Below are 22,620 nucleotides of genomic sequence, written 5' to 3'. Positions count from 1 at the left end.
ATTTTAACTCATGGGCCATTTCATGGCGAAATACCATATTTGTTATCACTGAATTGCTGTACCTGCAAAAATGTAACAGTCTATTACCACTGCTATAACCTGTCTCAAGTATATTACCCCGACTTATTACATATTCTAGCCTGCAAATATTATTTTCCAACGAGGAGGCAACTAAATAATAAATAACAAAGATATTGATCAACCCTAAAAGTCACAAGAAACAAAGACAAATTATCCATTAATCAAAGCCCAGTATAGTTGTGTAGATACAGTTCTAGTTAGGAAAACTATTGAAAGGTCTTCCTCTACGCCCTGTGCGTAAGTCTCCCATCCCTTGCATGCCAGTAAATTAAAATTAATAAAAACGATAGACGATTTTATCTATGAAATGAAATGTCCTTTTGATATACACTAGGCTTGACATTAATTTATGCCTAATATTAATTGCGATAAATAGTTATTAATGGTCTTAAAAGGTTTTAATGATTTATTTTAGTTTGATGAAATTAGCGACTCGTGCAAGAAAAGAATAATAAACCTCAAAATTCAAAAGTATGTGTGGATGTGGAATTTTAAACTTATAAAGTTGTAAAGTCATAAATAAACGGTAGGTCTTTCTATGTCCATCAAAGGCTGATCAAAATTTCATCCAAATCATTTAACACCCTAATCTAGAGCTTACCCTGTTTCTGCTTTTCAATACTTTGGTCTAAGCCACTCCAGTGCCTTAGACCACTATTTGCCTACTTAGACCATGGTATTGTTTGTTGATGACAAAGTTTTTAACCAAAAAATTCATCACTATTTTTATTTGACAGCAGAGTTTCAACAGCATACCAGAAATGCACACTTAAATTGAATCAATAGGAAAACAGCTTGTATTTGAGTTCCCTATCAAATGAGGCTTTTATTGTTATAAACAGGTATCTTTGCTGTATATTACTTCTGAACAACTTATGGTAAGATTCTAGTTGATTGACTTTAGGCTATCTTGGAAAGAGTTTAGGCTAGGAAAATGAAACTTTCAGGGATGGGTCTACAGGCTTAAGTATAACCTGGGAAGATATTTTAAAGTACCCACCTCCACTCCTTCTCCCTCTAGAGAGCCCTGAAATTCTCCTACATGACAGTCCTATAGCTATTGAAATTTTGACAAAACAACATTTTATCTAAATTTTCAGTTACCAGTTGCTTTTTCTTTACCTTTAGTTCTGAAAATGCAATTCCTGTTATTACCTTAATTCACACTTCAGAGCCCCTTTCTTCAGTCCCTTTCTTCATTGTGGGTTTGAAGATCAATCCTTGTTTGCTTCTCAGGATCCCACATTGAGTACACTGTGTTTTCATTCTTTGGTCCAAAGTGCAAGACACAGCATTTGCTGATGTTGAATGACAGTAGCCACTCTTCAGGCCACTTGTTGATATGGTCAAGATTGGTTTGGAGGCTTGTGCTGTGTGCTGGATCAAAAAGCTTAGAATCACTGGCAAATAGTGTGATATTGTTGCTGACCCTGGTGACTAAATTATTGATGTAAATCAAGAAGAGGGTTGGGCCAAGAACTGTACCTTGTGGGACACCACTGATGATATTGCAAGGTTTGGAGTATATCTTCTGACCACCTGATCCAAACAGTCTGACCCTTTGTGTGCATTTAGTGAGAAAACACATGAGCCAATCAACCATCATCTGTTTCAGGCCTGCAGAGAGAAGCTTTATGCAAATCCTTGTGTGGGGGACCTTGTCAAATGCTTTGGCTAGATCAAGGAGAATCAGGTCAACAGGTATACCAGCGTCAAGGAGCTTGGTGATGATATTATAAGTTTCAAGTAGATTGGTTTCCACCAACTTATTGCAACAGAATCCATGTTGGTTATTAGAAAGTATCATGTGGGTTGTAAGATGGTCATGGGTTGCATCCTTCATGATTCTCTCAAGAAGCTTAGCAACAACAAATGTTAGGCTGATTGGTCTGTAATTCTCTGCTCTGGATTTGTCCCCTTTCTTGAAAATGGGGGCCACATGTGCATCTTTCCAATCAGATGGAATAGTGCCAGAGTTAAGCAAAGGTTGGAAGATGTTTGTAAGGGGTGCAGTGATGATGCTTGTAACTTCTTTCAGTAACCTTGGATGGATGTTGTCTGGTCCAGCAGATTATTTGAGTAGAATTCTGAGTCATATCAATGTTTTTTTCAAAATTTAGGAAATGTATTTGCATAACTTTAAAACCTTATAAATTAGGATTGAGCAAAGCTGTGAAGCTGAAAACAATTTTGTTGTACTTCATTCAAGCAGAAGATCTATTTTGCAAGGTTTCAATTTTATTACACACATATTTTTGAAGGTCATCAAAGGCCAGGGCCCTCTAGAGGGAGAAGTTGTAGAGGTGGGTACTTTAAAATACCTTCTTGGGATATACTTTAGCCTGTAGACCCATCCCTGAAAGTTTCATTTTCCTAACCTAACCCCTTTCTGAGATAGCGAGAAGTCAGTCAATTAGAATTTTACTGGTTTTAAGGGTATGCAAATACATTTCCTAAATTTTGAAAAAAAAAACATTGGTATGGCTCAGAATTCTTCTCAAATAACAGGAATTGCATTTTTCAGAACTAAAGGCAGAGAAAAGGCAACTGGTAACTGAAAATAAAGGTAAAATGTTGTTTTGTCAATATTTGAATTGGTAGACCTGTTATGTAGGCAAATTTCAGGGCCCTCTAGAGGGAGAAGAAGTAGAGGTACTTCATACCTTCCCAGGACATACTTAGGCCTTTAGACCCATCTCTGAAAATTTCATTTTCCTAACCTAACCCCTTTCTGAGATAGCCAAAAGTCATTCAACTAGAATTTAACCCAACTTATTTATAAACTAATGGCAAGTTTTTAACCACTTTTGATATCTTTACTAGTGTTGATAACTTCTTTGTGTGGTTAAGAAAAGAAAAAGAAACCTTTGGGGCCTCTTTAAGGGTCCATTATGCATTACCTTACCTTAAATTCCATGTCCAGCAAGATAAGGTGGTGATGAGCCTCCTGGGAAATTTCCTGCCGGTGGTGTGCCATGACTGTGGTGTGGCATCCCAGGTTAGTATACACTCTGCATTGACCCAGTCCTGATCAACCCCTTTCTTGAATGCATTTGTGGTTTGGAACTGGATGGTAGCATTGGAGAGGCTGTTCCAGTAAGGGACAGTGTGTACAGAGAAAAATTGCCAGCAACTCACATCAATGGCTACAGGGGACTTGCAGCTTCTTTGTGAGACTTCTTGTTGCACTTGCAAGGGATGATAAGAACACTTGACTTGAAAGGTCATTTTCTAGTAGTTTACAAGTGGCAATTACATCTCCTCTCTTCCTTCTATTGACTAGGGTGGGGAGTTTGAGGGATACAAGGTGTTCCTCATACAGCTCCTCTTGCAAAGCTGATATGAGCTTTTTTTGCTTGCCTTTGGACACTCTTGAGTGCTTTAGTGTCCATTTTGTAATGGGGAGATGCTAGGGTCATTCCAAATTCCAGGTATAGATGTACAATAGCATTTAGCCCCAGCAGCAATTATTCAACTATCAAAGAGTATAAAAGGGCACCAATGATGTCTTCACTTTATCCTTGTTAAATTAGACTATATGGTAAACTAGAAAAGTTTATCATACCCAATTACCATTCTTAATCAGCCATAAATGGCAATTTTTCTCATTAGACTGTTTTTTTTAGAAATTATGTTTTTAAACTATTGGTTAGTATAGACTGTTATACCCTTTGGGACCCTATTAAGGATTCAAAATTTGATCTACCACAGAAGGAATTATTAAATTATGAAAGAGCATGAAAAATGCATCAAGTGATGTAGGGTATTCACTTTCATCATAGCTAAATTATGTTATCCACCACAAATTTACCTAGAATCCTTGACTATATATATATATATATATATATATATATATATATATATATATATATATATATATATATATATATATATATATATATATATATATATATATATATATATATATATATATTTATATATGTATATATATATATATATATATATATATATATATATATATATATATATACATATATATATAAACTATTACCTTAATTAATTACCTTACCTTAATTTGCACTTCAGAGCGAATTAGTTGCAAGAATTGTGATGCTCCGTAGTTGATGATGGTGATAGATCTGGTTGCTGTGCTAAGGTCAAGTGACAAACCATAGGGACTAGAGAGTGCTGGAGAGATGCAATTTAAGCCCACTCAGTAATGGTGATCACATGGTAGGTATGGTTCAAGGACCATTCTCCAGCGATTTAGAGTTGGCACCACTGCACAACAGCAACTTTGGATAGAGTGTGTGAGATGGTTGGGTATGACAAGCCGCATCATCCTCCAAGCTAACTCTCTATTGTGTTCCACGACTGTTATGGTAGTGAGGGCTGGGAGGGGTTTTCCCACTGAAATCTCGATGGTTTGGCCTCCCATTCCTTGTCAAGCCTCTTTTTGAATTCCTTGGGCAAGGTTGCCAAGACTGTCTCTTGGCTTAGTTGGTTCCAATCGTTCACCACTCGCTGGCTGAAAAAACTAGTCGGACTTTGGTGTTAATGCTGGATTTGAACAGCTTTTTGGAAAGTCCTCGGGTTTGCTTTTGGTGGGGAGAGAAAGTGAACAGCTTCTGATCCGCTTACTGGAAGTACCTGTAGGTGAGCAGCATGTCGTTACGCCTACGCTGAAAAACGAGTGTTGAGAGGTTAACAGATTGTAATCTTCTGCAGTAGGGCTGACTGCGTAAACTGTTGATGCATTTGGTGGCTCTCCTCTGGACTCCCTCAACAAGCTGGATGCCACTCTTGTAAAAAGGACCAAACTTGGAAATAAACTATTTCCAAGAAAAAAGCTCTTTCATCCAGAATTGTTATAACAATAAAGTACTACCCAAAATCCTATTATCCACAATTTTATCACAACAGCCTCTAATTAGATTAATATAAAGATTAGCTAAGCTATTTCCAAGATAGGTCTAAAGTTTTTCAGTACTTTTAGAAACACTTCCTATTGTCCTAATTAAACAACCTTTGTGTTTCATAAGTTGTTCTTGAAGAATTAGGACAGAATTCACTTTGGTGTCAAGAGCAAGGTGTTGAGGAGAGAGCAATCCCCTTCATAGATGTAATAATTGCTGTTTGTTTAAGTTTTAATGTTGCTCCTTACTTTCAGTTGAAAGTTAATTTCTGTTCATTTTGAAGTAATTCCAGGACATTGTAGTCCCACCTCCACAAAGGAATACCCCTCCACATAGAAATATCCTCTAGACAATTCAATCTCAGTGAGAATGTACCCTGGTCAATCAACCTTAACGACTCTACATGTAGAATTGAGACAGAAAAGAGAAAATAAGACACTTGAAAAGAATTTTGTATAGGAATTCTTGCAAATTTCCCTAGTGTGTAATTTCCCCTGGAAACTTCCCTTTCCGTCGAGAATTGTATACATACTTGACAATAACAAATGCTATGAAAAAAAGACACATTTTATGACTTTAAGATCTTTCCCCTTGGGCTATGGGGGTTCAAGCTATATCCGAAGGCCAAGTTATTCAGCCTTTCAACTATGATGAGCAAAATGGCTATCTCAAAATTTTGATTGGACAACTTTGGGATAAAAAGGGACAGGGGAGGGGGCCATTTTGCCCTCCAGTCTTTTTGGTCACTTAAAAAGGGCACAAGAACTTTTAATTTCTGTTAAAATAAGCCCTCTCACAATATTCTAGGATCACTGGGTTGATACAATCACTCCTGGAAAAAAACAAACAAATTAACACACATCCATGGTCTTTTTTCTGGCAAAAAAAAAACCACTACAAGATGGTTTTCTGATATGCTGAATCTGATGGTGTTATTTTCATTAAGATTCTAATACTTCTGGGGAGTGTTTCCTCTTTTTTTGAAAATCAGGGAAATTTTCTCAGGCTTGTAGCCTTTAATTGGTAAGACTAAACCCAGTTGAACTTACATATTCTAAATTAGCATAATTAGCTAGTTCTTTTGATATATCTCTTGGTATCAAAATTCTGCTTTTTAGAGTTTTTGTTACTATTGAGCTGGGTTGCTCCTTACTTCATTACCACAAACTGTTTGATTATTATATGGCTCCAAGCAGAGCATTATGGCGTTTTTTGCAAGAAAGAGCATACTCAGTAAGGTTTTTATTGCTTTTTACTTGAATAAAGAGGCAGGAGAGGATACTATTTCTTTCATGTTTTTTATTTTTGGTGGGGGAAATGGAGTTGGCTTACCCTTGGGATGAGATCAGTATTTGATAATGGTTAATTTAGTTTGTAGAGTCCCAATATCCAGAGGAATTTGAAAAAGATTCAGTCCTCTTTAATGCTGTTTTTCAAGCACCTTTAGCTTGTGATGAAAATGATAACCCCAATAAATTTCTTATCCCTCCCAACAAATACTTGTTCTCTGGTGAATTAATCCCTAAAAACCCTAGGACACAAAAAACATCATTTTTGAACTGTCACAGATGGAGTAGTGGACAAGGTGTAATTGAAAATTTTCTTCAAGAATCAGATACATATATTTTTACAATATTTGAAGCTTTTTTTAGACGATTATTCCACAAGTAAAGTTAACATTGATAATTAGCAGTTTTTTTGTGTAAATAGAAAACAACAAAAATATGAGGGTTTGCCAATCATTGTAAAAAATTGTTTTCAAGCTTGAATAAGAGAATTTTTTTTATCCCTAAGTACCAAAATGGTTTTTGAGAGATGTGTTGTTGAGTGTTTTATGCTCAATAATGATAAACTGGTAATTGTTGTAATTCATTGACTTCTGTTATCAAGTAATGCAGATTTCCTAGTGTTTGCTTAGCACTTACTATAGTCCACTTGAGATTAGCCTCTGCTTGTAATTTGCTTTAATTCATAGCAGGAGATGTTTTTTTTTTGGTATGTTCTTCTAGCTGCCTTTTTTGTTCTCCAGTTATTTTGGCAGTCATTTGTTCACCTTGCTTTAAAAGTGGGTTTGGTGATTGTCTTCCTGGGTGTTGTTTTGGGGATAACAGGATTAGCTGTATTTGTTAGTATGGATGCCAAAACTTAAGCATATGTGTCAGCTGTTGCAAGCAAAATATACGATTCCTGGGTGAGACTTATAATTTCATCATTAAGCTTATTTTTGAACATGGTCCAGTTTGATTTAGTGTTAATATATTCGGAGGTATGTGGCAGAATTTTAGCTGGTTCATTTAATGGAGAAACTATGGCAAAATGGTCTGTGCAAAGGTTATCATTTTTCTTAAATGTTCGTTGACATGCTTTGTAGGTCAATTTTGGAAAATCTGCCACATTTTGGTTAAAATATGTATTTGTATTTGGAGGGGTAGCAACTGCTCATTCTGTATTATTTGATATCAAACTTTCAATAAACTTACCAGCTTTATTTGCTGGCTTATCCCCCCCCCCCCCACAAAAGGCTGTGGGCATTAACATCTCGACAAATAATTATGTATTTTAGCCTGTCGATGGATTATTCTTTATGGTTAATTGTGTATGGCTATTCTATTTGACCTATGTGATTGTATAGATGAGTAGGGTTAAGGCCTCATTCAAGTGCTGGTCTATATTAATCACTAATTTAGGAAAACAGTCTTCCTATTCTCCTTCTGTCTTCCCCCCCTTTTTTTTTAATGCGTTTGTGCTGTTGCATTAGTGATTTCTCTTTTCGTTATATTAAAATTAATTAAACAACTGAATTAATCCGTGGTATCTGTAGTTTGGCCATTAGGGTTACAAAAGCTTATTATGTAAGTTCTGGTATTATTTAGCCAAACATTGATTTTAATTGTATCAATATCATTTAAAAATTCTGGAAAGTTGATGCCACAAAATTTGATATTATTTATTATGAAAGCTACACCACCTCCTTTTCTCTCTGATGACCCATCCTTTCTCAGGATGGTGTATCCTGGTGACTTCATTTGTTGGTTTTTGGTCAAATGGGTTTCCTGAAGGCAAGCAATATCAATAGAAGTATTATTCATAAAAGATACTAGTTCATTTAACTTGTTTTCTGAAAGTTATCTTACATTCCACCAAAGTATTGAGATGTGCTGCTTTGTTGCTTTAGTTTTCACATGACTTTGTGTCAACAATTAGCTTTAGTAGGAGTAAAATAAGATAGTTTTTGGCTTGAATAAGCATGTAATTGGGTAGGTAGATATTTGCCAATTCATTTATGATTTTGCTTTCTGTGGCTGTTGCAGGTTTATGGACTGAACTGCACTAGAGTTTAGTGTGAAGAGTCATATATTAGGTTTAATATTAGGCTTGTTTGGTTTGTCATTTGGCTTGTCATTAATTAGGGAATTAATTCCTGGTGATGCTTCTGATTCATTTCTGCTCGGGAGGGGTGGCCAGACTAACTTCTTATCATTGGATGTAGAGGCTACTTGGCTCAGTCTTGGTAATTCTCCAATAGGAATGTGAGGAAGGAGTCTTCTGGGGATGCTTATTGCTTTTGGTAGGTTGGGGTTGGCTGTTCTGTGAGTGAAAGTATTGGGTGGTTTCTTGAAGGGTTTAGTTTGGTGTGATTGGGCTGTATTTGCTTCCAGAGCTGCAAATGGGCAAGGTTGATCTTTCTCTGTTGCTGTTTGGGGTTGCTAGTGCTTGTTTTTTATATGCAGGGCATAATTGTTTATGGGAAGAATCATGGGGGCCTTACAGTTTATACATTTAGGCTGATCATTTTTTCAATTTGCCATTCCTTTGGGATGGGAACTTTTACAATTACTGCAGGTTTGTAAGATTTCACTGCGTTTGTTTTTAGAGGATGAGAGAGAGAGAAAGATGGGTTTTTTAATGGGTTTATGATGTGTCCTAGTTTTAGACATTTTTGGCACTGGATTGATTTTGGCTTGTAGGGCTTGTGAGTTTTCATTTGCCCAAATATGAATTTCGGGCCTGGGATATTGTTTTTTTATGAGCGTGAATAAGAAAGACTTGCACTACTTTGACCATTAGCATCTGGTTTGCACAGTTGGGTGACATCTGCAACTGAGACTGGGTTACCAGTTCTGTCAGAGAGCCCTTCCCTTAGCTCCCAAATGGGAATTTTTGAAGGGATGTTATACACAACTATTTTAGTTGGGTAGTTGTTTGGGGTCCATAGAGCAGACTTTATTGGGATGCTAAGGAAGGTTTTTAAGTTAAGTAGTATGTCGGCTGATTTAGAATCTTGGAGAGCTATTAGCAAAGATCCATCACAGTCAATGTTTAAAGAAAACGTTTATTTTAACAATTTAAGATTACAAGCCTTATTAGAGTTATCTTATTTATCTCTAAGGGGGTACCAGGAGAAGGGTATCAGAGCTCCTAGAAAGGGCCTCTTGAAAGTCATTTTCATTTTTATCATAGATAGTGACAAACGCCCCCACCTCCACCATTGTGTCATCCATTGAATGTGACCCATCATGTGAGCTGTGAGATAGTGAGCTTGACCACACAAGATGTGGAACATTTTCGGTTGTATGTGCGGTAGGGCCTGGGGGAATTTTTTGGGTGCTCTATGCATTGACTATTGGAATAAGCTTTAATACTAACAAAAGGAGATCATAATACCAGACCGTCTGCACTCTTCTAAAGGGAGTACTTCATTATCCACAAAAAACCACCTCAGTGTGGTCCAGAAGGTGAGTTGGTGCATGATTGGTTGGGTTGACTGCTGATGCATCAAGATAAATATTCACAAGAAATTTTATTATAAATATCTTTAAAGTGTTGCTGTTGTTTTTTTTTACATTCATTCAAGGGCTCATATGTCTTATCCCGACCCAAGTAACTTCTTCTTCTTCTTCTCTTATAAACAACATTTTTGCAACTGATCCATGTGAAGCCTCTTTCTTGATTATGAAAGATTCATCTGACAACTATATTATAATATCTGATTTCAAATAACAAAGGATTGTCTCTAAAAGTAGTTTTTATAAAAAGGAGAATTTTCTCACAGACAAATGTAACAAGGTTATCAAAACTTAAATGTGGATTGGAATGAAAAAGGAAGATTCAAACAATGATTTGGATACATTCTATAAGATATTAAACGAAAAGTTGGATCTTTGGTGTCCTTTTAAAACTTTGCATCAAAAAAGACCTTAGCCCCCCCAAAAAACACGGATAAGCACCTTACTATTAAAATCTATTTATGAAAAAAATCGACTCTACAACCTAAGAAAAAGGTACCATTCAGATCATGATATAGAGCAGTTCAAAACCTATAAAAATTTGCTGAGTAGAAATATGCTCAGAAATGTGGAAAGTTGCCTGAGTCCTTCCAATTTATAACAAGAGCTAAGAGCTCATATGGCACTTGTGACGAGGTCGGAATAGCCAAGAGCTCATATGGTATTAGCTCTAGCAGAATTCTAAGAATCAATAGATTGCTTTAAAAGGAAAATCAGAGGTTTAATGCTGGTCGGGATTTAAAATAAAAGCTCTGAGTCACGAGGTCCTTCTATATATCAACATTTATTAAGATCTGATCACCCACTCGTAAGTTAAAAATACCTCAATTTTTCTAATTTTTCATCTCCCTTCAGCCTCCCAGATGGTCGAATCGGGGAAAACGGCTTTATCAAGTCAATTTGTGCAGCTCCCTGACACGCCTACCAATTTTCATCGTCCTAGCACGTCCAGAAGAACCAAACTCGCCAAAGCACTGAACCCCATCTCCTAACTCCCCCAAAGAGAGCGGATCCAGTCCGATTACGTCAATCAGCTATCTACGACATTTATGAGCGTTTTCCAAGATTTCCGGTTTCCCCCTCCAACTCCCCCCAATGTCAACAGATCTGGTCGGGATTTGAAATAAAGCTCTGAGACGTGAGTTCCTTCTAAATATCAAATTTTATTAAGACCCGGTCATCCGTTTTTAAGTTAAAAATACCTCAATTTTTCTAATTTTTCCAAATTAACAACCCCCAGCTCCCCCAAAGAGAACGGATCCGTGCCAATTATGTCAGACATTTACAGGGGGGATTATTTCTGGGGGTGGGGTCGGGGGAGAGGGTTACGTGGGAGGATCTTTCCATGAAGGAATTTGTCATGGGGGAAAAGAATTTTCATGAAGAGGGCGCTGTATTTCCCAGCATAATTTAAATCACAATCAGAAATTAAATAAACAAAAACAAGTTATTTCAACCGAAAGTAGGGAGCAACATTAAAACTTAAAACGGACAGAAACTATTACGTATATGAGGAGGTTTGCCCCCTCGTCAATACCTCGCTCTTTACGCTAAAGTAGTATTAGTAATTTCAAAAGAGCTATTTATTCTAATTAAACCGCTTCTGAGATTCAGGGGGCATTCATAAAGAATTGGAACAAAATTCGAACTTTACCGTAAAGAGCGAGGTATTGACGAGGGGGTGAACCCCCTCATTACGTATGTGAGGGAGTTTCTTCCCCTCGTCAGTACCTCGCTCTTTACACTAAAGTTATAATTTTGTCAAATAATGACATTTACGCTAAAGCGTTAGTGTTAGTGTAAAAACGTATTATTCCAATTAAACGGTTCTTGTGTGTCAGGAGTCATTCTAAAATAATTGGAAAAAAAGTCAAACATTAGCGTAAAGAGTGAGATACTGAGAAGGGGGCAATTCCCTCCGTAATAATTCCTGTTAGTTTTAAGCTTCAATGTTGTTCCTTACTTTCAGTTGAAAAAAACTTGTTTCTTTAATTAAAAACAACCACAAGCCGAAGACATACAACATCTTTGGTTTATTAACATATGAAAATCATAATTAAGAAGCTGCTTTAGATAATATTAAATGATAATATTGGCCGAAAAATAACACAAGCTAAAATTTGAATTTTGTCCCAATTCTTTAAGAATGACTCCTGAAATACAAGGGCCGTTTAATTAGAACAATGAGACACTTTTTAAAAGTACTAAAAAACATTAGCGTAAGGAGTGAGGTGTTGAGGAGGGGTAAACCCCCTTCATATACGTAATAATTTCTGTTCTTTTTAAGTTTTAACGTTGCTCATTACTTTTAGTTGAAAAAACTTGTTTTTTATTTAATATTAAGGGAAGCACCAAAATAAGATCGTTGTAAAAAATACCCAAAGGGCTACTTTTTTTTAACTTGATTGCCTTACCCTTGTTACTCCATGCATCACGTCGCACCCGGAGTTATAAAGTAGTCCTTGGCAACATTCATTACTGCTACTCAACACTCTAAGTGTTGACCTTACCCCTTTACTCCGTAATAGCCTACGGTCATTTTCCACTAACATAAATCATGGATTGACCTAAGCCTGATCACAGGCCAGGTTAGTCCCGCATAAGCGAGTTTTTACAGAACATGGTAATTATGCGCTCTTCATATTTTTGAACACTTTTACATTTTTTTTCGCTCTCTTTCGCTCATGTGCATATTGCAGATGCGCTTTTTTGGCAACTTGGATGCACATAGTATCTTTTGGTTTCTCTAAGTTTCGTCATAGGAAAGGAGCCGTGGAACTGACCATTAATGTAGATAAATCAAAGAACATGTTCATCACAAATTCACCACTTGTTTACGATACATTTACGATATTGAAAATGCGTTTTGAAGTAGGGTTTGGAGTAAAAAAAGAGAGAAAAAAGAAAGTCATTAAATAGAAGCTTATACTGTTGAAGGATGCTGATAATGATGATAGGCTAAGGCTTATAACGTCAGTTTGTGCTATATGACCTCAAAGAATAATAATTTTGTCGTGTGAAATTTTTCGACAATTTCCTTTCACTGAAATTCCCATGATTAGTAACAAACACTTGTGGGAAAGTTTTGTTTAAGCCAATGACAAGAATTTATAAACAAAATTGCCTCATTGGTTGTCTTGTACTCATTACTTGCTTTAATCACCTTGTTTTAGTTAAGATTATCAACCAATCAGGCTTAACTTGCTGAATCATTTGAATTCTTCAAGGACTGATCAAGTATAGAAAATTTATCCATGTAACTCTTCACCCCCACCTTTCATAAATGTTTTTTTTTATGAAAAGTGCCTAAAAATGTGAAAATAATTCATGTTGGCGGGGCCCTGACTGTTTATCAACGAGTTATTTTTGGCCCGAGGGTTACTTTTTGGCGCAAAAACATCAACCTATTCTATTTTCCTCTTTTGCGCTCTACTTGTATTTTGTTTCTTTCTTTTTTGTTTAGTACCTTCCCCTCTCCACAAGGGAAAACAATAAAACTCCAGAAACTAATTTAAAAAAATCTAAAATGCTTAATTATATCATTCGTAAATGCCGTCCTTTAAAATTTACCCTCCCCTTTTTATTCTAGTTATCACTGAATTCTCAATTGTGCGATTCTTTTTTTCCCGCCGCATTTTAACTGTGTGTCGTTAAATAAATAACAAAAAAGTCACCACGCTATTGAAAATTCAGTGAGCATATATCATTTGGGCTATATGTTTATCCATTGGGGAAGGGGGGAGGTAATTTGACTCTTAGTTCGCCATACGACCAATATTTTGGCTTGTCTTGAAAATTCCTAATTCGTCATGCGGCATAAAGTTTTGTTTGTTAATTAAATACTCAGTATGAAAACTCAATTTATTAATTTTTCTTGGTAAAAAGGTACAAAGAATCTTGGAAAAAAAAACAGAAATACTGCATTTTATGTTGCGTTCACGTAATTGTTCTTTTTTTCCTCCGTCGAATAATCCTGCAATAAAGGATAATCCTGCTTTCAATAAACGGTATTTGGGAGGGGGGGATCTAAGAAGAAAGAGTAGCTCTATTGAAAATTCATTGAGTACATATAATTTGGGCTATATATTTGTCAATTGGAGGGGGGGGCGGTAATGTGTCTGCATTTAGGAATCATACAAGTATTTTAGAATATTTTAAAGTAGTTTTCAGAATTGTATAGTTTTTTTCTTATGAAAAGTGGGACTAAGAAACTAATACGTTTGCTTTGGAAGACCTTGATAAAGAAGCCTGCTATCGTAAGTCAATTCTGACTGTTTCTAAGTTCATCAAAATAAAAACATTAATTTCCCCCTTGGACCTGGCCTTTTTTTTTATGGAAAGTGGGACTAAAAAACTAATACGTTTGCTTTGGAAGACCTTGATAAAGAAGCCTGCTATCGTAGGTTAATTCTGACTGTTTCTAAGGCCATCAAAATAAAAACATTATTTTTCTCCTTGGACCTGGCCTTTTTTTTTATGGAAAGTGGGACTAAAAAACTAATACGTTTGCTTTGGAAGACCTTGATAAAGAAGCCTGCTATCGTAGGTTAATTCTGACTGTTTCTAAGGCCATCAAAATAAAAACATTATTTTTCTCCTTGGACCTGGCCTTTTTTTTTATGGAAAGTGGGACTAAAAAACTAATACGTTTGCTTTGGAAGACCTTGATAAAGAAGCCTGCTATCGTAGGTTAATTCTGACTGTTTCTAAGGCCATCAAAATAAAAACATTATTTTTCTCCATGGACCTGGTCTAGGTCTATTCAAACCTGAAGAACGTGACTTTCTTTTGTATGAAGTTTTTAGGGCGGTATCACCCTTTTCTCAGTGCTGTCATCTTGAATCGTGAAGATAAATGAGAAATGCCGATTAGTTAAATTCGACAATTTGTGTCTGTAAAAATTCAAAAATTAGCAATGTGTTGATTTCCAGAGAAGAGTGCTAAATCTTGTTCACCTTTTTGGTACCATATCTTTTTAGCTATTTTCTTTTGCTGATTTTTGGCCGAAAATTAAAAACTAAATTAACTATTTTTCCTAATTTTTCAAGATCTATATGATTGCTCAAGTATCCATTTAACAATCATATTTCATTTTCACCGTCCTCGTTACTTAAATACAGGTTACTACTACTACTAAATACTCACTGCAGCACCAAGCCACCTGAGGCCAACATAGCTACTCACGCTCCTTCTCCATCCCAGTCTATTCAAAGCCTCCCTTTTTACACCGACACGAGAAGTTCCAATCTGCCTTAAATCCTTCCTTTTGACTTACTCCCACCCAATTGGGAGACACCCTGCTTTTCTTTTGGCCCTAGACGGCTGGCCGAAAAGGACGATCTTTGGCAATTTGTCAAATTCCCTATTTTGTCATAGCCCTATGAAATATGTCATAGCCCTTCTGTCATAGCCCTAGAAAGCAGGACTGAACCACATTTTTCGTATAGCCACTGTTTGAAGTATGACCTGTTAGACGGATACCCAAAACGTTGACCAATAAATGTTAAGTAATTCCTTAGAAAAGTTTGCTGGAAGAAATTGTTCAAAGATTTAGACCACAAGGGTGAAAACATTCGTAGTCGGAAAATTTGAAAATTTTGCTTCATTCGAAAAATAATTGAACTGCTATTGTGTTTCATAGTTTTGCATTTATTTTTACAATGGTTTAGAATTTTTGAAGTTTTTCTTTTCAAAAAGCCTTTAATATTTGTCAGTTTATATTTTCTTTGACGTTTCCACTTAAAAAAAAGAATTAATTCACTTGTAAATTCATTAGTAATGATTTGTTTACTATGGGTTTTTGTGTAAATTAGATTCACACGAAAATTCTCAAATCCGTGTTATACGTAAAAAGATGCAAAATCAAAGAGCGGTTGAGCAAAAAAAAACTTTTTTTCTTTATTTTTGTCGAGGTGACAATAATTATATAAATATTATGATTATAAAATTATAAAATGAATATATATATATATATATATATATATATATATATATATATATATATATATATATATATATATATATATATATATATATATATATATATATATATATATATATATATATATATATATATATATATATCAGGCACGTACGCAGGAATTTTTTTCGGGGGGGGGGGGGGCAAAACCTTCGAAACAGCAGATATAAAGTAGTACTTTTTTTTATGTAGTAACTAAATAAATGCAGAAACCACGTATATAAGAAAAAACAGATTAACTTTAATCTGTAGTATTGTAGCGGATGGGGGGGGGGAGGAGACTGAAGCCTCAAAAGTACATTTTAGGCTCAGGTTATGTTCGTAGCGATTTAGAACCAGTGATTAATCTATTATATCCCACTGAAAGGGAAATTTTAGAGTTAATAGTGCAATATGGGTGCTGTGGGGGGTATTTCTTCTATTGCGAAAACGTCGATTTTAATGAAAAATGATAGTTTTCAAAATTGATCCATTAAAAGCTGTACTTTATCCTGAAAGGGGGGGGGGAAACGCCCTAATATCAAGGATAATTCTATTTTGCTGTGGAAAGCAAAGTCTCTTTACAAATAAAAAATAACAGTACAATTGCTAATTACTTCAAAGAGTCAAAGAGGGTAAAAAGTTAGACAGAAAATGGGTTAATAATTGGGCTTTGACTTGACCAGATAATTGCATGCTGTAAAATCCCCAAAAAGGGCTTCACACACGTGTCTAGATTCTTAATATATGTCCTACTTTTGCCAGAAATCCCAAAAAACCATGGGAAAATTAAACATTTCACAAAATTTCGGGGGGGGGGAGCGGGCCCGAAGGCTCCCCTACCTGCTTACGTGCCAGATATATATATATATATATATATATATATATATATATATATATATATATATATATATATATATATATATATATATATATATATATATAAATGAAAATTTTTATATATTAATTTTGTTGTGTAAATTGATTATATTTTATTATAAATTCTATATCAAAATACGAAATGAACGTAAAATAAATTATGTATAAATATTGGTTTTGGGAGGTTGCCTTGTGCCGAAGAATCTAAATAAGATATTTCATTAAAAGTTCTTTAGAAGTTACTTGATAAGGCATAAAAAATTACCCGTATGTCCTTAATGGGGGGGGGGGGAATTTGCTGACCCCTTGTCCCAAAAGTCAGACTTGTATGCACGTTAGGTGAATACACATACGCATCTCTATCAATCAAGTTTCCATCAATCAAGAATAAAATACGAAAAAGATACGGAGAATTATTTGAATTAGCTACGGAAGCTAGATATGGTCCATATTTGAATGTTTTCCACGATTATAAGATTCCCTGTCACACAAACCGCCGGATGTATGTTACACATGATTAACTATATAAAAGCCAATGGATTAATTTTGGATTTAAGTATGGGTATTATGATGTTAAGCCGTTGATAGTTTATATTCTATAGAGTCGACTTAATTGTGGATTAAAACTTTTAAATAACAACCAAGATGCGGCTTATTTAACACTGACAATGTCAATAAATACTTATAAATTAAAAAATAGTTTAATGCTTCCTCATTTTTCCAGGGGGAGGGGTCAAAGTATTTTTTTTTTCAGTGGAAGGGTCGAATACTGTTAAAAGAATAAAGTTTTTAAAATGAAGCATTACGCAGTTTAAAAGGATTTTTCTATTTTGCTGGAACTGTGGGTTCTGAGCTGCAGAGGGAGGGGAGGCCCTCCCCCAAATATTATAGTTCTGCTGATTCGGTATTTTTTGAATTATTGGTAAGTAATTCTGTTGGTAATTTCTTTTTATAGCGTCACACTGTTACAATCTAGATAATATGCACATTCATTAAATCCTTTTTAGTTTATCGTGAAGTTTTTTATTATTTTTTTTTATTTTATTTTTTTTTTTATAATGAAAGCCATGAATTAATAAATGCTAAGTAATTGACATCTTAAATGGCTTTTATTCAGTCTGAAAGAACTTTTTATTTGTTGTTATTATTATTGTCTTCTTTAAAGAAAAGGTTTTTCGTCACGTTTAGAGCCCTGGAGTATGATTTTTTTGCAACTTGGATAAATCTTTTTTTAAAGATCTTGAAAGAAATAAAGATAAAAGTCTATTGTAACATAATTTTGAGTAGTCGTGCAGAAGGAATCGAACCCATGCTAACCTTGCTTGGCTGTATGAAAATCGAACCAAAAGGAATCAACAGTCAAAATCAGCATAGGCCACATCATTATCGTGGTACTAACGAAGGAGGTTGCTGGCGACTCGGGGACCGTGTCCTCTCTTAACGTTTGAATATATTAATGTTGAGACATGAATATGTTAACAGTAGTCGTGTACAATGACATATCCAGGATGTTTATTCGAACGGCAAAATTTTATTCAATATAAGTGAATGTTTCCTGTTCGTGTAGTAATATTTTTTATATAAATTAAAAAGATTGTTTTACCGACAAACTTTCTAGAAGTACTTACAAAATCTTATTTTTAATCAGACATACTAGTCTTAATTCACTTATATTTTTATAAGTGATATTTTATAATTATATATATCTATATTATATGATATTTTATAATTATATTTAATTATATATATCATAATTATATATGTGATATTTATCATATTATATATGTATAATATGATATTTTATAAGACTTATATTTTTAACTAGCTGTTGGGGTGGCGCTTCGCGTCCCCCAACCCCCCCCCCCCCCCCCCGCGCGTAAGTCGTTACGCGCCATATTAGTTACGCGCCATTGTAGTTGTGTCCCTGTGTAAAGCTTGCGAATATACAACATTCTTCGCTGTCCCATTGTCTGTGCTTATAAATAGATTGTCAGGTTTACTGACTCTTGAACATGCAACATAACTGTCCATGGGAAAAACAATCCGTATTCAGATCTATACCTCATTATTCTAATGATTGCCATTGAGCTTTGTTGATGGTGATTGCTAATCGAACATTCCCTGTGTCCCCGTCGTCATTTATATATCCCCCTGTGCCCCCTGGCGTCCCCGTTGTAGTTGTGTCCCTGTCGTCATTTATATCCCCTGTGTCCCATTCGTCATTTGTGTCCCGGTGTCCCAGTCTGTAATTTCTCTTTGAGTGTCCCGGTCGTCATTTACATTCCCTGTGTCCCTGTGTCCCGGTCGTCATTTGTGTCCCGTTGTGCCGGTCTGTAATTTTGTCAGTCGACAAACATGACGTCAGACGACAAACAACTTCATGACGACATACAGCTCAATCCTTATAATGACGTCAGTCGACAAACATGACGTCAGTCGACACAAAAACACGACGTCACTCGACAGACCCACTGACAACTTATTTATATATATATATAGATCAGACATACTAGTCTTAATTCACGTAGCGACGTCACTTGATCGTTTTCGCCTCAGCCAAAGTTCCGTACGAACTCAACTTTATTTCTTTTTAGTATTGAATGATTATGAAGTAAAAATATATAGTATTTTTCGCTTCAACAAAAAACATCTTTTCTTTTTGAAAAATTCAAAATTTTTTTTTTAACTTCAGAATACAAAAATCCAAATAGTATATTTAACAGTTTTTCTATCAGAATTGCTCTGCTAAATAAATTGTCAGCTAAATAAAGCGGAAACAAAAGTTATTTACAACGCTTCATTGGAAACAAATGGTTCAACACTACAAATGGAAATCAAAGTACTAGAAATTCAGTAACGCAGATCAGACACAGGAGTCCAAGTGCCGTAACCCGAACCATACCTCAAGACTTTTGTCGTTCTTTCCAATGAATGTTTTGTTTTCCATTCGGTTTGCCTGTTGTTTTTTTCTTGGGATTTGCCGTCCACACAATAAATTCGTGCCTACTTACCCGCTAAGGTGACATCTTTTCCATGATGTTTCGACAGAGCATGTGCCTATAATAAATACTTGAAACTCAACTACTAAAGCTTGACACTCAATTACTTGAAGCAATTTATAAAAAAATAAACTCTTTCTGTTAAAATCGACTCAAATATGGGCGAAAACAAAGATAATAACATGTTTTCAAACAGTTCGTGGTAACGAACTGTAGTAAGGAGCGACCCGGCTCAATAGTAACCAAAACTCTAGTCTTACCCATCAAAAGCTACGACCCTGAGAAAATTTGCCTTATTTAGGAAAACAAGGGGAAACACCCCCTAAAAGTCGTAGGATCTTAGCGAAAATGACACCATCAGATTCAGCGTATCAGAGAACCCTACTGTAGAAGTTTCAAGCTCCTATCTACAAAAATGTGGAATTTTTTATTTTTTGCCAGAAGACAAATCACGGGTGCGTGTTTATTTGTTTTTTTTTTTTTTTGTTTTTTTCCCAGGGGTCATCGTATCGACCAAGTGGTCCTAGAATGTCACAAGAGGGCTCATTCTAACGGAAATGAAAAGTTCTAGTGCCCTTTTTAAGTGACCAAAAAAATTTAAGGGCATCTAGGCCCCTCCTACGCTCATTTTTTCCCCAAAGTCAACGGATCAAAATTTTGAGATAGCCATTTTGTTCAGCATAGTCGAAAAACATAATAACTATGTCTTTGGGGATAACTTACTCCCCCACAATCCCTGGGGGAGGGGCTGCAAGTTACAAACTTTGACCAGTGTTTACATATAGTAATGGTTATTGGGAAGTGTACAGACGTTTTCAGGGGGATTTTATTTTGTTTGGGGGTGGGGCTGAGGAGAGGGGGCTATGTTGGAGGATCTTTCCTTGGAGGAATCTGTCATGGGGGAAGAAAAATTCAATGAAAAGGGCGCAGGATTCTCTAGCATTACTATAAGAAAACAATGAAAAATAAACATGAAAACGTTTTTTCAAATGAAAGGAAGAAGTAGCATTGAAACTTAAAACGAACAGAGATTATTACGCATATGAGGGGTTCTAAAAATACTTTAGCATAAAGAGCGAGGTATTTAGGAGGAGATAAATACCTTGCTCTTTATGCTAAAGTATTTTTAGTAATTTCAACTATTTATTCTACGGCCTTTCTGATTCAGGGGTCATTCTTAAAGAATTGGGACAAAACTTACGATTTAGTGTAAAGAAGTAGGTATTAACGAGGGTACAAACCCCCTCATGTACATAATAAAAATTAAAGAATATAAAAGTTTGTTACGTAAGTTAATTCTAAAGTTACGTATATTTTTTGCTAATAAAAAAATTCGTTAAAATTAAAATTAATAGTTGCCTTTTTATGTAACCGAAAAATTGCATGGCAACTAGGCCTCCTTCCCCATCCCATATTTCTCAAAATCGTATGATCAAAACTAAGAGAAAGCCATTTAGCCAAAAAAGGAATTAATATGCAAATTTCATTTGAATAGTTTACGTGTGGAGAGTCAAAATCAAACATGCATTAATTCAAAAACGTTCAGAAATTACATAAACAAAACTAGTTTTTTAACTGAAAGTAAGGAGCGACATTAAAACTTAAAACGAACAGAAATTACTCCGTATATGAAATGGATTGTCCCCTCCGCAATCCCTCGCTCTTTACGCTAAAGTTTGACTCTTTGCCACAATTCTGCTTTTTAAAACAATTAAAAGCTTTAGCGTAAAGAGCGAGGGATTGCGGATGGGACAGTCCATTTCATATACGGAGTAATTTCTGTTCGTTTTAAGTTTTGATGTCGCTCCTTACTTTCAGTTAAAAAAACTAGTTTTTCTATGTAATTGATTTCAGGAGCTAAAATATTTAATTTTTTAGAGGGGTCTGGGGATCGTCATATTTAACTATATTCCGCTATGCTAAAATTTTGCGAAATGGTCGTAAAAGCAATACAACCCAACGATAGAGAACTCAAGTCTGGAAACACAAAGATAATAACGCGTAAAGTAAACTGTAGAAAAAACGGGTAAAGAACGTAAAATATATTATTTTTTTGTCTGCCTAGACAATTGAGTTTACTTGAGATGTAGTCCCACTCATGTTTTTATTTTATTTTTCTTGTTTTATTTTCTGTTAGTTTTATGTTTCGTTTAAGTCTTCCTTCTCGAGAAAAATGTGAAAATAACTTCAGAAAAAATAAAATAAAAATGCAACGTACCTAACGAAAGAATTAAAAAAAAATCGCTGATAAACCTCAATGCACAACAACCATTGCAGAAAATTGTCCATTTGACACTAAAGCGGTTCATCTGACAACACTGAGTCGAGGAGTGGCAACCTTTGAGTCAAGAAATTGATGTGACTTTGAGCTTTATTGGCTTTAAGTGATTTTGTGTTGTGATGAATTATTAGCTGTAGTAGAAATTACGTGGTCTTTCAGATGAACAATTATCACAGAAAGAACCTACTTTCTTAATTTAATGCCAAATTATTTCTTGTGCTAAAAGTTTATGAACTTGCCCTTTGACTATTTTAATATATAAATATTTATATATTATTTTTAATGTGGCAAGTCGGGTGGACTAAATAAAAACATTCCCTGCCACAAAACATCTTTTGATCTAAAAGTATTTCTTTTATTGCTCCAGTTGTACCGATCGGTAAAGTCAGTAGAATCGTTCGATATCTTCTTTTTCATTTATTATCGTTCAGAACAGACTATTTGCCGTCACTTGTCAGTTTGAAGTTTTAGGGCTGCTTAGGTGGTTATTGCGCATTGATTTTTTCACATTTTCACAGTGAATTTCTGGAGAAATTAAACTTCTGATGCCATTTGTGCTTTTATTTGGTAAAACTGCCTCAATCGAGAAGGTCTAGGGACAGGTATACCTGAACTGCGCTATCTAGAGCTCCCAGGCGAGGCTTTTTGTTGCAGCTACTGCTGTAAACCTGATGTGTTAAATTGCTGAAATAGGATTACAAATCCTTTAATTATGTAAAAATTGGGGACTTGTTAATTATTCAGAACATACTCAAGA

At 35.3% G+C, this 22,620-nt stretch overlaps 1 protein-coding gene across 2 annotated transcripts in view; it reads left to right on the top strand.

Moving 5' to 3' along the window:
• The first annotated feature begins 508 nt into the window (after positions 1-508).
• Positions 509-22,620, top strand: part of LOC136035251 (recombining binding protein suppressor of hairless-like) — a 134,802-nt gene continuing 112,690 nt past the window's right edge. For both annotated transcript variants that reach the window (XM_065716917.1, XM_065716915.1), the window contains exon 1: positions 509-607. The gene's annotated coding sequence lies outside the window, so the exon portion shown is untranslated. The remainder of the gene's footprint in view (positions 608-22,620) is intronic.

The sequence above is a fragment of the Artemia franciscana genome, chromosome 14 (assembly GCF_032884065.1).
Source record: "Artemia franciscana chromosome 14, ASM3288406v1, whole genome shotgun sequence".
NCBI classification, from domain to species: Eukaryota; Metazoa; Arthropoda; class Branchiopoda; order Anostraca; family Artemiidae; genus Artemia; species Artemia franciscana.
This window is presented reverse-complemented; position numbering and strand designations above follow the sequence as displayed.